The sequence below is a fragment of the Mustelus asterias genome, chromosome 9 (genome assembly GCF_964213995.1).
Source record: "Mustelus asterias chromosome 9, sMusAst1.hap1.1, whole genome shotgun sequence".
In the NCBI taxonomy this organism is placed as follows: domain Eukaryota; kingdom Metazoa; phylum Chordata; class Chondrichthyes; order Carcharhiniformes; family Triakidae; genus Mustelus; species Mustelus asterias.
The window spans coordinates 87,674,976-87,689,500 of record NC_135809.1 but is presented as its reverse complement, the minus strand read 5'-3'; the positions used below and the strand labels follow the sequence as shown (position 1 = coordinate 87,689,500).

Sequence of the window (14,525 nt, the reverse complement as noted above, 5' to 3'; positions counted from 1 at the left end):
ACAACACAAAACTGTAGTGGAATGTACTGGAGATAATAGTCCAGTGCACTGAAAATATGCTTGCACCATATTGCTCAAACTATGGGGTGACATTGGGCTTCTTGATGAAGTTTTGTGTGACTGCACAATGGAATTTGAGGAAGAGCTTCCTCTGAGGACAGTCCTAGTTCTGGATGACTGCTCCAGTAAACAGTGCCATGGAGCAATAAAAATTGACATTTTCTCACTGTGATAAAGTCAGATAATCCTGTGCAGTTCATAAGATCACAAGATATAGAATCATAGAAACCCGACAGTACAGAAAGAGGCCATTTGGCCCATCGAGTCTGCACCGACCACAATCCCACCCAGGCCATACCCCCATATCCCTACATATTTTACCGGCTAATCCCTCTAATCTACGCATCCCAGGACACTAAGGGGCAATTTTTTAGCATGGCCAATCAACCTAACCCGCACATCTTTGGACTGTGGGAGCAAACCGGAGCACCCGGAGGAAACCCACGCAGACAGGAGGAGAATGTGCAAACTCCACACAGACAGTGACCCAAGCCGGGAATCGAACCCAGGCCCCTGGAGCTGTGAAGCAGCAGTGCTAACCACTGTGCCACCGTGCTGCCCAGAACCATTCTGCCGAGCAGAATTAGGCCATTCGGCCCATCGATTCTGCTCTGCCATTCAATCATGGTCGATAAGTTTTCAACCCCATTCTCCTGCCTTTTCCCTTTAACCTTTGATCCCCTTACCAGTCAAGTTCATGTTGAAGCAGAATAGTGTATGGAGACGCAATGAGGGAAGACTGCAGAAAACAGACTCACCCTGAACAACCTGGTTGAAGGTTTTATGTGACATGGTACAGACACAGACATCAGATCATCCACCGGAAAGGGGAGTGTGGTTGTGATCTGGGAGAATGTGATCCCCGGAATGCCCCTGGTTGCACTGATATTCCTGCAGATCTTACTCCATCACCTTTATGAACTCAGGATCAATTACACAGAGCTCCCAGTGGCTAGTAACCAACTTTGGGAGTTCAATAAATTGAGACAACGATGCTAGGGTGGGGGCCGTATGATCTGGAAAATTTGATGCAATAAGGAAGAGTTTGACTGTTCTTGCAGCAGGTTCTGCCTGATCTAGAAGTACTTGTGCCAGTAACGACCATGCTTTACTCTGCATCTAGCCTCTATTGTACCTGGCGTTTTATGGTGGATGATTGCAGAAGGAGCGATGCGCTCGGACAGCTGCCCAGTAACTTCTGTCCTTTTTATTACCAGCTCTCAATTCTTTATTGTTTAGCATAGCCCCAGTTCCCTGATCTCCTGCATCCTGTACCATGCTTCCGAGACTCTGCTATCCCATGTGTAACACAGTCCCATGGGCAGCACTCAGCGCACTTATATTTCCCCAAGGGGAGAGTAAATGCACAATCAGAGGCCATTGAAGTCCTTGAGGCAGAATTTTCTCAAAAGTACCCATGGGGCCATCTTTGCCCCTATACAAAGGCTTCCACCAATCAGAAGGGCTTCTACTTCCATTGGTCAAGTGGTCAGTGATCAGCTGTACCAAGGAAGTGGTCAATTGTCAAGGAAGTGGTCAATTTCCACTTCCTTGACAATGGTCAAAATCCATTTTTGTTTAAGGAAATCTTTGATTTGAAGGAGAAAACAGACTGGAAAGAGGTTCAGAGGCCAAGGCTGTTCTCTTCAGTCGTGGCTACTGACACCCTTGTGTGAGCCACAGGCAAAACATGAACACAGATATACTGAAGCTTGTGGATCTGCCAGGCAAACTATGGACACCCTGCAGTAATGCTTGATATGCCTTGACTGATCAAGGGGTGCCTTGCAGCCCTGTGACATCCTTTGTAATCAGCTGCTTGTTCCAGAATATATATAATTTGGGGGAGAAGGAGGCCCACTTGTAATTAACACGAGCTCAGGACACTGGCAGTGATCAGAAGATGTTTGCACCATTATAATCTACAAGACTAGTACAGTAGCTTATCAGAGTGCACCCATTCTGTCCTTTTCACTAACACTCTGTTCTTGTGCAGCATTCGCTACACTTTCAGCAACATTGTCTTCTACGCCATCATTATGGGCATCTTTTGATCTGCTGCCACTGTACACTATCGGAAGTAAATTCTCTGGACAAAGTGGAAATAAACATCCTACGTATGCAATTTATGTACTTAACATGTTTGATGTTTCTAGCACTGTCCTAGTGTATCTTTTATGTGTTTCTTGAAAGGGAAGACTAAGTGAGGTCACTTGGTATTAATGGCAAGCGCTTGGGATTGAGTGAGTACTGTGATACCTTTCCTAAGTGACAAGTAGGGCTGTCGATGTTCCCACCATGTCTGATGGTCAGCTGCCCGACTACTGTTTGCCTCATGGCACATCATCTTCTGTCCTTTGAATTGACGGTTAGTTGGGCAGATGTGGCATTGCCTTAAAAGGCAGCAGCCTTATCTGAGCTTGCCTCAGACGTATCATTACTGCAAGGCATTGCCTCAGCATTACCACTGATCTGTGGAAGGGTAGACTTGAGGGTAGCAATGAGTTCCGGAAAGCCAGTGTAATGGCTCCTTCCATCTGATCCCCAGTGTTTTGAAGCTGATTAGAGTCCTTGCTGTACAGTTCAGCATCTAAAGCAGCAGTTCAATTCTTAAAGATCTCTAACTCTGCTTAGGAGGACTTTCACTGGAGGCTAACCTTACCGAAACATATCATCTGCTGGGAGAGGTAAAAAAAAAGATAAAAACCCACGGCCAATTGTGAGGGGGAAAATCTGAGAAAATGCTCTCCCACCTGCTTCAACAATCAACACTAAACCAGGCGATGACTCTGACCGTGATTCATGGTACTTACCCCTTGTATGAGGCAATCATTCGAGGGGTGTAGGCATTGCTGGCTAGGTCAGCATTCATCGACTGTCCCTATTTGCCCTTGTGAAGGTGATGGTGAGCTGTCTCCCTGAGCTGCTGCAATCCCTGAGCTGTAGGTACATCCACAGTGACGTTAGGGAGGGAGTTCCAGGATTTTGACCCAGGAACGGTGATGTGTTTCCAGTTGCCCTGCAATCTGTAAACACCACCAGACTTTGCAGAGCTTTGCACTCACTGTCAAGCAACTCCAGAAGGTGATCATGTTCCACTAATCAGTTTTTTATATGCTGGTGTATGGAGTTTGTGTGAAGGCTGCAGTTGAGGAAGCACTTGGACTGACTCTGGATTCCTGAGCAGCCACCACCACATGTCCCTTCTGACTTCAGTCTGTGCCTCACTAGTTGCTGCTTCTCAAAAGGGCTGCATGTACATGTGCAAGGTGGCTGTGAGGTGCCTAGCTTCTACCCTGGCACTGAGAATAGTGGCTGAGCCTTGTAGACTTCTATAGAAACATCTATAGTGTATGACATCGCTTCAAATGGTATTTGCATGGAAACGTGCCAAGTTGCCTTGCGTATTCACATTCTAAAATGAGAACAAAAACAAGCAAACCATCATTGTACGTAGTAATAGCACTTTTAATCAAAGATCTGGTCAAGGAGAACATATACTGTTTTTGTTTAAACTGCGAGAAATAATTCCTACAATCACCCTTGAAGAGACCCTCAGAGATCCCACTTCCAGCTCCTTATGTTTCTCCCCAATAAAATACAATCCCGGGTTCTGTCCTAAATACAATCCCGGGACAGTGTCCTGTCCCATTATCATCTCGTCCCACTCTTGAAATGTGGGGAATGGATTTGATGGATTATTGTTCCTGGCACAGATTTACCACAACAGGAATGCTTCAGGAATTCTGCTGCGACGTTTACTTAGTTCCACAGATTATACTGTGGGCCCACATCATAGACTGAGGAGCCATTCTTGCAGAATCCCAACCACCTTTAACCCAGCTAAGGAGTTCAAACACCTTCTGTTAAACCAAGTCAATCTACAAACTTGCACAGAAAGGAAAGCACTCACTGACACACTTTCTTACAAGGGAGCGTTCCTGAAGAACACGATCTGCCGTTTGTTTTTACCTTTGCAGCATTCTCTAATCCTCTATCACTTACAAAGATTTTGAATTGCAAATACCCATGATGCAGTGCTGTTCTTGCTCGTGTTCTGACAACAAAATAATTTTCCATATCTGGAAACCTTGCACTTTATCAATCCTTGCCACAAACATGCATGCTTTCTGATATTCCCAGATGATCCTGATCCTGTTAAAATAATTTTTACCAATAGGTTTTTTTAAATTGAATATTTTAACTATTTTTTTTCCAGATAAACATCCAATACCATTGCCATAGTCAGTTGGCCTTTATCATAGTGTGTTCCTTTAAACCAGAACCCAAGCCCATAATATTCCAAAATGTGCCTTAAAAGACATGAGCAGAAAATCTTGTTCGTTTAATGATAAAAGGGAAAGCTTTATGTATGAGGGCGATGAATGGTTCCTTTGTACTGATGCCAATTGCAGTAATATCTTTCAAAATCAAAGGAAAAAAATCCTTTGAAAAGGAAAAAAAATGCACACGCTGGAAATCTGAAACAAAAACAGAGAATACTATACACCGGGCCAAATCGTACCAGTAAACAGATTAGCATAACTACTGTGAACTTGTGTCAGAACATTTACTAGTTCTTTTCTAAAGATGGCACCTCCAAGCTCTAGAGTCCTTGGAGGGTGAAATTTGGTTGCCCTCAAAATAGGCCAGGGTCCACAATCTGCGATTAATCTGCACCATTTCCCGTTGCATGCAAACTTTGTGCTGCCTGGTTACTGATAGAGTTTTACAGCATAGAAAGAGGCCCTTTGGCCCATCATGTCCGCGTCGGCCATCAAACACCTTTCTATTCTAATTCCATTTTCCAGCACTTGATCCGTAAACATGTATGCAATGGCATTTCAAGTGTTCATTATAAATGCTTCTTAAATGTTGTGAGGGCTCCTACCCTTAAGTGGTACTTGCTATAACCCCGTCAGTGATGGATGCAGACAGCAGGGGATCCAGTTTGCGCAAATCTAGCACCATTTAAAGCTAGCCTACACCTCTTAAAGGGGAAGGAGCATTCTGGTTACAGTTGATGTTGGAAGTGATTGGTGAAGACAGCCTGACCTGCAGGAAGGTAGTGCAGTAGGGCAGAGGTGGCCTTTGAGATGCTCTGACACAGCACTGGTAGTCTTGGTGCAGGAGTTGGACAAAAAGAGAGAGGTTCTCTATCCACAAGGTGCAAGAATTTCTTCAGGTAGCCTTTGCAAAGGCAGTGGGAGCACAGAGCCATTTCCATCGATGCAGGCAGCCGAGGCCTGACAATTTAGACAAAGTGCAGGATAAAGTTTAATTGTTTAAACAACTGCTCAGCCACTAGTCCTCAAATGCCATGTCCTTACGACTTAGTCATTAGTCTCAGACATGGCTCTGTTCACCAGACCTTTTCCACTCTCGATCCAGTAACCTCTGGCAGCCATGACTGATACCTCACATTCACAGCTTCACCTCACCCTCACACGCTTAGCAATGCTGCAAGGCTCACAGCCGCATCTCACAGCGGGTTTTTAAATCTGACAGCCACTACTACTGTGAAGGATCATGTTAGATTCTGGCACCAATCTTTCCAGCATGGACGTGTGAGCCATCGCCATGAGAACACATGTGGACTGATGTTTCTGCCTCCATTACAGCACAAGCAGAAGCCAGACAGCCTCTGAGTGCCGGAGTGGAATCTCAGTCTGAAGGTGCACAGGTTTGGCTTGTTGCTAGGCCGGCTCAATCTGCTGCCTTTCTGACTGTGGATGCCGGTGCTCAAAGAAGATTGAAAGCTCTCGCAGCAGCCCCACAATCTGTGCTCCAGCAGATTACCAGGAATTGTGAGGTGTCTTCCTGAGAGGAATGGCAGCCTTCCTGTGGAGTGCACAAACCTGCTGTCCTTTCTCAGGATTTGACTTCCCACCATTGTCACTCTGCCTGTGCCCTTGCTGTTGCCTGCAGTTCGCAAGCTCAGACTGCTGCCAGTCATGCCAAGGTGTTGCAATCCAAACTTGGGCTTTTTAAGTTTTGAGATGTACCTGCAGCAACACCCCCCGCCCCACTCACCATGTTACAGCCACTGGGTAGTAGTAAGGAGGAGCACTTGGCCAGCTAAAGGCACATTAAGCCAGACAATAAGGGAATGAAAAAGAAGATTAGTTGACTTTATTATAGAGTTTGAGATAATTTGATAAAGTTGGTTGGGAATGTTTATGTTGACTTTTGATTCATTTTTGTGATCAAGGAGATGCTATGATGATCAGTAACAGAGGGGAGGTGAGGTGTAAGACTGATGCTGAAATAACTATTCGGGCGACATGCACTGATAGATGAGTTAATCGCTGACGGACTGGCAGGAAAGGGGATGTGTTGGGCACCTCCTCAGCCTTATGCCTGGGGGCAAGGGTAGTGCCTTCATGATCCATTATATACACAGAGTTGCGCACTGGGGTCATGAGTCAGGTGGTCATTAGCCTCCCTCTTGCCCTTCCTGGTGGCACTGCAGAGAACAAAGGCATCATGACTGCTGCCAAGATGATGGGCATTGATGCAAACGTTTCCTAGTATCAATGAGATGATATCTGTTTCTGTAAAAATGGTTTCTTGACATCAGTCCCGAATTTACCTTTTATTGATTAGCCCCTCGGTGACCCTGTTCTGGAGTTGTGATTGAACAAAACAAAAGCTCATGATTAACTTTTTCCACTCGGTTTGGTATCTAGTACATCTCCTGTCTCATTGGCCCTTTTGTTTGTTTACAAGAATAGTCCAAAGTTTTTCTGAAGTTTTTCTTGTAACTTAGTATCTTGACATTAGGAATTAGCCTCATGGGCTTTTTCTCTAGTGTTTGAATATTTTGCTTGTCCTTTGGTGATCAGAACTGAACACAATATTCAAGGCACAGCCTGCACAGAGCTCCAAGGCTTTGGAAATGTGGTTCAACGTGTTAACTGTTGTTCTGCAGTGACTCAATATGGTCAATGTTGATCAAAACAGGAAATGCAGGAAAATCTCAGCAAGTCTGACAGCATCTGTGGAGCGAGAATAGAGCTAATGTTTCATTTGAAATGTTGGCTTTATTCTCTCTCCACTGACGCTGTCAGACCTGCTGAGATTTCCCAGCATTTTTTGTTTTTGTTTCACATTCCAGCTTCCGCAGTATTTTGCCTTTACAAAGAACAAAAGAACAATACAGCACAGGAACAGGCCCTCGGCCCTCCAAGCCCGTGCCGCTCCTTGGGCCAAACTAGACCATTCTTTTGTATCCCTCCATTCCCACTCCGTTCATGTGGCTATCGAGATAAGTCTTAAACATTCCCAGTGTGTCCGCCTCCACTACCTTGCCCGGCAGCGCATTCCAGGCCCCCACCACCCTCTGTGTAAAATACGTCCTTCTGATATCCGTGTTAAACCTCCCCCCCCCCCCCCCCCCCCCTCACCTTGAACCTATGACCCCTCGTGAACGTCACCACCGACCTGGGAAAAAGCTTCCCACCGTTCACCCTGTCTATGCCTTTCATAATTTTATACACCTCTATTAGGTCACCCCTCATCCTCCGTCTTTCCAGTGAGAACAACCCCAGTTTACCCAATCTCTCCTCATAACTAAGCCCTTCCATACCAGGCAACATCCTGGTAAACTTCCTCTGCACTCTCTCTAAAGCCTCCACATCCTTCCGGTAGTGTGGCGACCAGAACTGGGCGCAGTATTCCAAATGCGGCCGAACCAACGTTCTATACATCTGCAACATCAGACCCCAACTTTTATACTCTATGCCCCGTCCTATAAAGGCAAGCATGCCATATGCCTTATTCACTACTTTCTCCACCTGTGACGTCACCTTCAAGGATCTGTGGACTTGCACACCCAGGTCCCTCTGCATATCTACACCCTTTATGGTTCTGCCATTTATCGTATAGCTCCCCCGTACGTTAGTTCTACCAAAATGCATCACTTCGCTTTTATCTGGATTGAATTCCATCTGCCATTTCTTTGCCCAAATTTCCAGCCTATCTATGTCCTTCTGTAGCCTCTAACAATGTTCCTCACTATCTGCAAGTCCAGCCATTTTCGTGTCGTCCGCAGACTTACTGATCACCCCAGTTACACCTTCTTCCAGATCGTTTATATAAATCACAAACAGCAGAGGTCCCAATACAGAGCCCTGCGGAACACCACTAATCACAGGCGGAAAAAGACCCTTCCACTACCACCCTCTGTCTTCTGTGACCAAGCCAGTTCTCCACCCATCTAGCCACCTCCCCCTTTATCCCATGAGATCCAACCTTTTGCACCAACCTACCATGAGGGACTTTGTCAAATGCTTTACTAAAGTCCATATAGACGACATCCACGGCCCTTCCCTCGTCAACCATTCTAGTCACTTCTTCAAAAAACTCCACCAGGTTAGTGAGGCATGACCTCCCTCTCACAAAACCATGCTGACTATCGTTAATGAGTTTATTCCTTTCTAAATGCGCATACATCCTATCTCTAAGAATCCCCTCCAACAACTTCCTGACCACGGACGTCAAGCTCACCGGCCTATAATTACCCGTGTTATCCTTCCTACCCTTCTTAAATAACGGGACCACATTAGCTATCCTCCAATCCTCTGGGACCTCACCTGTGTCCAGTGACGAGACAAAGATTTGCGTCAGAGGCCCAGCGATTTCATCTCTCGTCTCCCTGAGCAGCCTTGGATAGATTCCATCAGGCCCTGGGGATTTGTCAGTCTTTATATTCCCTAAAAAACCTAACACTTCCTCCCTTGTAATGGAGATTTTCTCTAACGGGTCAACACTCCCCTCCGAGACACTCCCAGTCAACACATCCCTCTCCTTTGTGAATACCGACGCAAAGTATTCATTTAGGATCTCCCCTACTTCTTTGGGCTCCAAGCATAATTCCCCATTTTTGTCCCTGAGAGGTCCGATTTTTTCCCTGACAACCCTTTTGTTCCTAACGTATGAATAAAATGCCTTGGGATTCTCCTTAATCCTGTCTGCCAAGAACATTTTGTGACCCCTTTTTGCCCTTCTAATTCCTCGTTTGAGTTCTTTCCTACTTTCTTTGTATTCCTCCAGAGCCACCTCTGTTTTTAGCTGCCTGGACCTAACGTACGCCACTCTTTTCTCTTTTACCTTAATGGTCAGTGTTGAGTTTTGTCAGTGTTTTTCAGCCACTTTCCCAGATACTTCAACATTATTCATTTAAGCAAGTATGTCTCCACTTCTGGCTTCCAGTGTGTAAGAGCCTGCACTACATTGCGTTAGATTGAACTACTTTACTGCACAGGTGCCACACTTTGTTTAAGGGACAGAAACTAATGTTATTCGGAGGATGCTTGACAAAGCCTGATCACTCGGAATGAGGCATGAACTGAACATAATAACCTAACATAACTGAATTGTTTATCAACCCATTTTAAACTCTGAACACATCAACAGCCTTTCATACTGGTACAATGAGATGCTATCACGTTAGCCATGTTTCAATAGTCACGCTCAACATCATTGTACAGTTGTAACTTTTGTTTACCTATCAAATACTTTCTCCCATGCGTCCAATGATTCTTTGAGCTCTCCACATGAAACCAGTCCCAAAAGACCAGCAGCAGCTGATTATTTTTAAAACTCACTCCAAAACTGTTCTCCTTACCCGGAGCAAAACTCTGCCATTTTCAAATAGAGTAAGAAGTTTAACAACACCAGGTTAAAGTCCAACAGGTTTATTTGGTAGCAAAAGCCACACAAGCTTTCGAGGCTCTGAGCCCCTTCTTCAGGTGAGTGGGAATTCTGTTCACAAACAGAACTTATAAGACACAGACTCAATTTACATGAATAATGGTTGGAATGCGAATACTTACAACTAATCCAGTCTTTAAGAAACAAAACAATGGGAGTGGAGAGAGCATCAAGACAGGCTAAAAAGATGTGTATTGTCTCCAGACAAGACAGCCAGTGAAACTCTGCAGGTCCACGCAACTGTGGGAGTTACAAATAGTGTGACATAAATTCTGATTCTAGGATCGCATGATAAAGACTCAGGAGGAAAAAAGCAGAAATATTTATGTGAAATAGTGTGACATAAACCCAATATCCCGGTTGAGGCCGTCCTTGTGTGTGCGGAACCTGGCTATCAGTTTCTGCTCCGCGACTCTGCGCTGTCGTGTGTCGCGAAGGCCGCCTTGGAGAACGCTTACCCGAATATCAGAGGCCGAATGCCCGTGACCGCTGAAGTGCTCCCCAACAGGAAGAGAACAGTCTTGCCTGGTGATTGTCGAGCGGTGTTCATTCATCCGTTGTCGCAGCGTCTGCATAGTTTCCCCAATGTACCATGCCTCGGGACATCCTTTCTTGCAGCGTATCAGGTAGACAACGTTGGCCGAGTTGCAAGAGTATGTACCGTGTACCTGGTGGATGGTGTTCTCACGTGAGATGATGGCATCTGTGTCGATGATCCGGCACGTCTTGCAGAGGTTGCTGTGGCAGGGTTGTGTGGTGTCTTGGTCACTGTTCTCCTGAAGGCTGGGTAGTTTGCTGCGGACAATGGTCTGTTTGAGGTTGTGCGGTTGTTTGAAGGCAAGAAGTGGGGGTGTGGGGATGGCCTTGGCGAGATGTTCGTCTTCATCAATGACATGTTGAAGGCTCCGGAGGAGATGCCGTAGCTTCTCCGCTCCGGGGAAGTACTGGACAACGAAGGGTACTCTGTCCACTGTGTCCCGTGTTTGTCTTCTGAGGAGGTCGGTGCGGTTTTTCGCTGTGGCGCGTTGGAACTGTTGATCAATGAGTCTAGCGCCATATCCTGTTCTTATGAGGGCATCTTTCAGCGTCTGGAGGTGTCTGTTGCGATCCTCCTCATCCGAGCAGATCCTGTGTATACGGAGGGCTTGTCTGTAGGGGATGGCTTCTTTAACGTGTTTAGGGTGGAAGCTGGCGGACAAGCCCTCCGTATACACAGGATCTGCTCGGATGAGGAGGATCGCAACAGACACCTCCAGACGCTGAAAGATGCCCTCATAAGAACAGGATATGGCGCTAGACTCATTGATCAACAGTTCCAACGCGCCACAGCGAAAAACCGCACCGACCTCCTCAGAAGACAAACACGGGACACAGTGGACAGAGTACCCTTCGTTGTCCAGTACTTCCCCGGAGCGGAGAAGCTACGGCATCTCCTCCGGAGCCTTCAACATGTCATTGATGAAGACGAACATCTCGCCAAGGCCATCCCCACACCCCCACTTCTTGCCTTCAAACAACCGCACAACCTCAAACAGACCATTGTCCGCAGCAAACTACCCAGCCTTCAGGAGAACAGTGACCAAGACACCACACAACCCTGCCACAGCAACCTCTGCAAGACGTGCCGGATCATCGACACAGATGCCATCATCTCACGTGAGAACACCATCCACCAGGTACACGGTACATACTCTTGCAACTCGGCCAACGTTGTCTACCTGATACGCTGCAAGAAAGGATGTCCCGAGGCATGGTACATTGGGGAAACTATGCAGACGCTGCGACAACGGATGAATGAACACCGCTCGACAATCACCAGGCAAGACTGTTCTCTTCCTGTTGGGGAGCACTTCAGCGGTCACGGGCATTCGGCCTCTGATATTCGGGTAAGCGTTCTCCAAGGCGGCCTTCGCGACACACGACAGCGCAGAGTCGCGGAGCAGAAACTGATAGCCAGGTTCCGCACACACAAGGACGGCCTCAACCGGGATATTGGGTTTATGTCACACTATTTCACATAAATATTTCTGCTTTTTTCCTCCTGAGTCTTTATCATGCGATCCTAGAATCAGAATTTATGTCACACTATTTGTAACTCCCACAGTTGCGTGGACCTGCAGAGTTTCACTGGCTGTCTTGTCTGGAGACAATACACATCTTTTTAGCCTGTCTTGATGCTCTCTCCACTCCCATTGTTTTGTTTCTTAAAGACTGGATTAGTTGTAAGTATTCGCATTCCAACCATTATTCATGTAAATTGAGTCTGTGTCTTATAAGTTCTGTTTGTGAACAGAATTCCCACTCACCTGAAGAAGGGGCTCAGAGCCTCGAAAGCTTGTGTGGCTTTTGCTACCAAATAAACCTGTTGGACTTTAACCTGGTGTTGTTAAACTTCTTACTGTGTTTACCCCAGTCCAACGCCGGCATCTCCACATCATTTTCAAATAGTACAGCTCAAAGCCAAATGATTTTTCCAGAATCTATCTCTTAAAGTTAAGCCTGAGATGCTCCTCACACTCTATTCTGCCTGATTCTCTCTCTTTCCCTCTTGTTCTTCCCTCTTGCCCTTCCTCCCCACTCTGTGAAACATACCCCGAGAAAAGAGCTAATGTTTTTCTCATATGCAACCTCCAGGCCATCATTTGGAACTACAGTTTTCATGGTAAACTGTTTCCCGAACACTAGGTATACCAGAGAGCAGCACCTTGCATTCTCCACCACTGAGTTTTGCGGTACTGCTGAGTTTCTGGATTGGACAGATTCCGAGCTCTCCGTCAGTTAGGCTCTAATCTCATATAAAAGCAAAATACTGCAGATGCTGAAAATCTGAAATAAAAAAAAAGTGCTGGATAAACTCAGTGAGTCTGACAGAATCTGTGGGGCGAGAAACAGAGTTTTCAGGTCCATGCGAAGGGACTCAAAACATTTAGGGGCGGCACAGTGGTTAGCACTGCTGCCTCACAGCGCCAGGGGCCCAGATCCAATTTCCGGCTTGGGTCACTCTCTGTGGAGTTTGCACATTCTCCCCGTGTCTGCGTGGGTTTCCTCCGGGTGCTCCGGTTTCCTCCCACAGTCCAAAGATATGCAAGTTAGGTGGATTGGCCATGCTAAATTGCCCCTTAGTGTCAGGGGGACTAGCTAGGGTAAATGCATAGGGTTATGGGGATAGGGCCTGAGTGGGATTGTGGTTGGTGCAGACTTGATGGACCGATTGGCCTCCTTCTGCACTGTAGGATTCTATGATTGGCTCTGTTTCTATCTCCTTGAATGCTGCCAGAGCTGCTGAGTTTATCCAGCATTTTCTGTTTTTATTTCAGATTGTAATCTCACTTGCATTCGAGTAAAATAAAGAAAAGCTTGCATTTCTATGGTTAGGTGGATTGGCCTTGCTAAATTGTCCCTTAGTGTCCCAAGTTGTGTAAGTACGGTAGGTTAGTGGTTATGGGGATTGGGTGGACGAGGGGTGTGTGGGCCTGGGTAAGATGCTGAGTCAGTGCAGCCTCGATGGGCCAAATGGCCTCCTCCTTCACTGAAGGGATTCTATGATTCTATGGTGCTTCTTCACATTGTCCGGACACCCCAAGACACTTTCTCATCAAGGATTTACTTTTGACATTCTGTCACTGTTGTTACAGGAGTGAATACAGCAATCAATTTGCACAAGATCTTTGAAATAAGTAATTTTTAAAAATTATTCTTTCATGGGATGTGGGTGTTGCTAGCTAGGCCAGCATTTATTGCCCATCCTCAATTGCTGTTAAGGACACAATTAAGAGTCAGCCACATTGCTGTGGATCTGGAGTCACGTGTAGGCCAGACCAGGTAAGGACAGCAGATTTCATGCCTAATGGACATTAGTGAACCAAATGGGTTTTTATGACAATCGATTCATGGTGAATAGTAGACTTTTAATTCCAGATTTATATTCAGTTCAAATTTCACCATCTGCCATGAAGGGATTTGAACCCAGGTCCCCAGAGCATTACCCTGGGTCTCTGGATTACTAGATCAGCAACAGTACCACGGCACTGTCTCCCCAAATGAGTGGCTGGATGATTTGTTTTAATGATGTTGCTTGAGGGAAGAACATTGGTCTGTGCTTTTCTTTGAATAGTAGTGTGCGATTTATTTTTGCTTCCACTCATTGTATGTTGCAATTAGTCCAGATCTCTCTCACTGTCATGCTCAGTAACTCATTCCCCCACTGGCCTTCCCCCAAGCTAATTCTGACTGTATCTTTAATAATGCTCCTGCTCCTCAACTATTGATGCTTCAATAGTATGTTTTATGTTGATTTCTCAGTACTTTTGTGATGTAACTAAAACAGGGGCATTAACCTGTTGAGAACAAGGTGAATATAACAACATGTGATGATGATAATGTGATTATCTGCATTATATTTTTCTATCATTGAAGCTTTAACACTTTGGTAAGAAAAATATTGTGAATTCAGAACTTTGCTGTTTATTCCTGTGATGTACTCAGGCAAAAATATCAGACGCGTATTTATCTAAAGAGCAGATCTGACGTTGCATGTCCTTCAGGAACAGCCCATCCGATGAGTGCTTGCCACATATTGCCTGCCTGCCTGTTCCTCACCCTAGGTGTGTTACTGACCTGGGAGATACTTTAGCCACTCACATATTGTCTGTGTCTCATTATTATCTGTGTATTGTGTCTTAGAGCTTACTTGCTCCTTAGTTTTGAGTCTGTTAATGCAGTACATGGTAATGTACTTAATTGCAGTATGC

The 14,525-nt window shown here is 45.7% G+C and overlaps 1 protein-coding gene across 10 annotated transcripts in view; it reads left to right on the top strand.

Annotated features, from left to right (window-relative positions):
- LOC144498795 (protein phosphatase 1 regulatory subunit 12A-like) overlaps positions 1–14,525 on the top strand; it is a 191,654-nt gene that overhangs the window by 139,533 nt on the left and 37,596 nt on the right. The gene's annotated exons all lie outside the window — the stretch shown is intronic.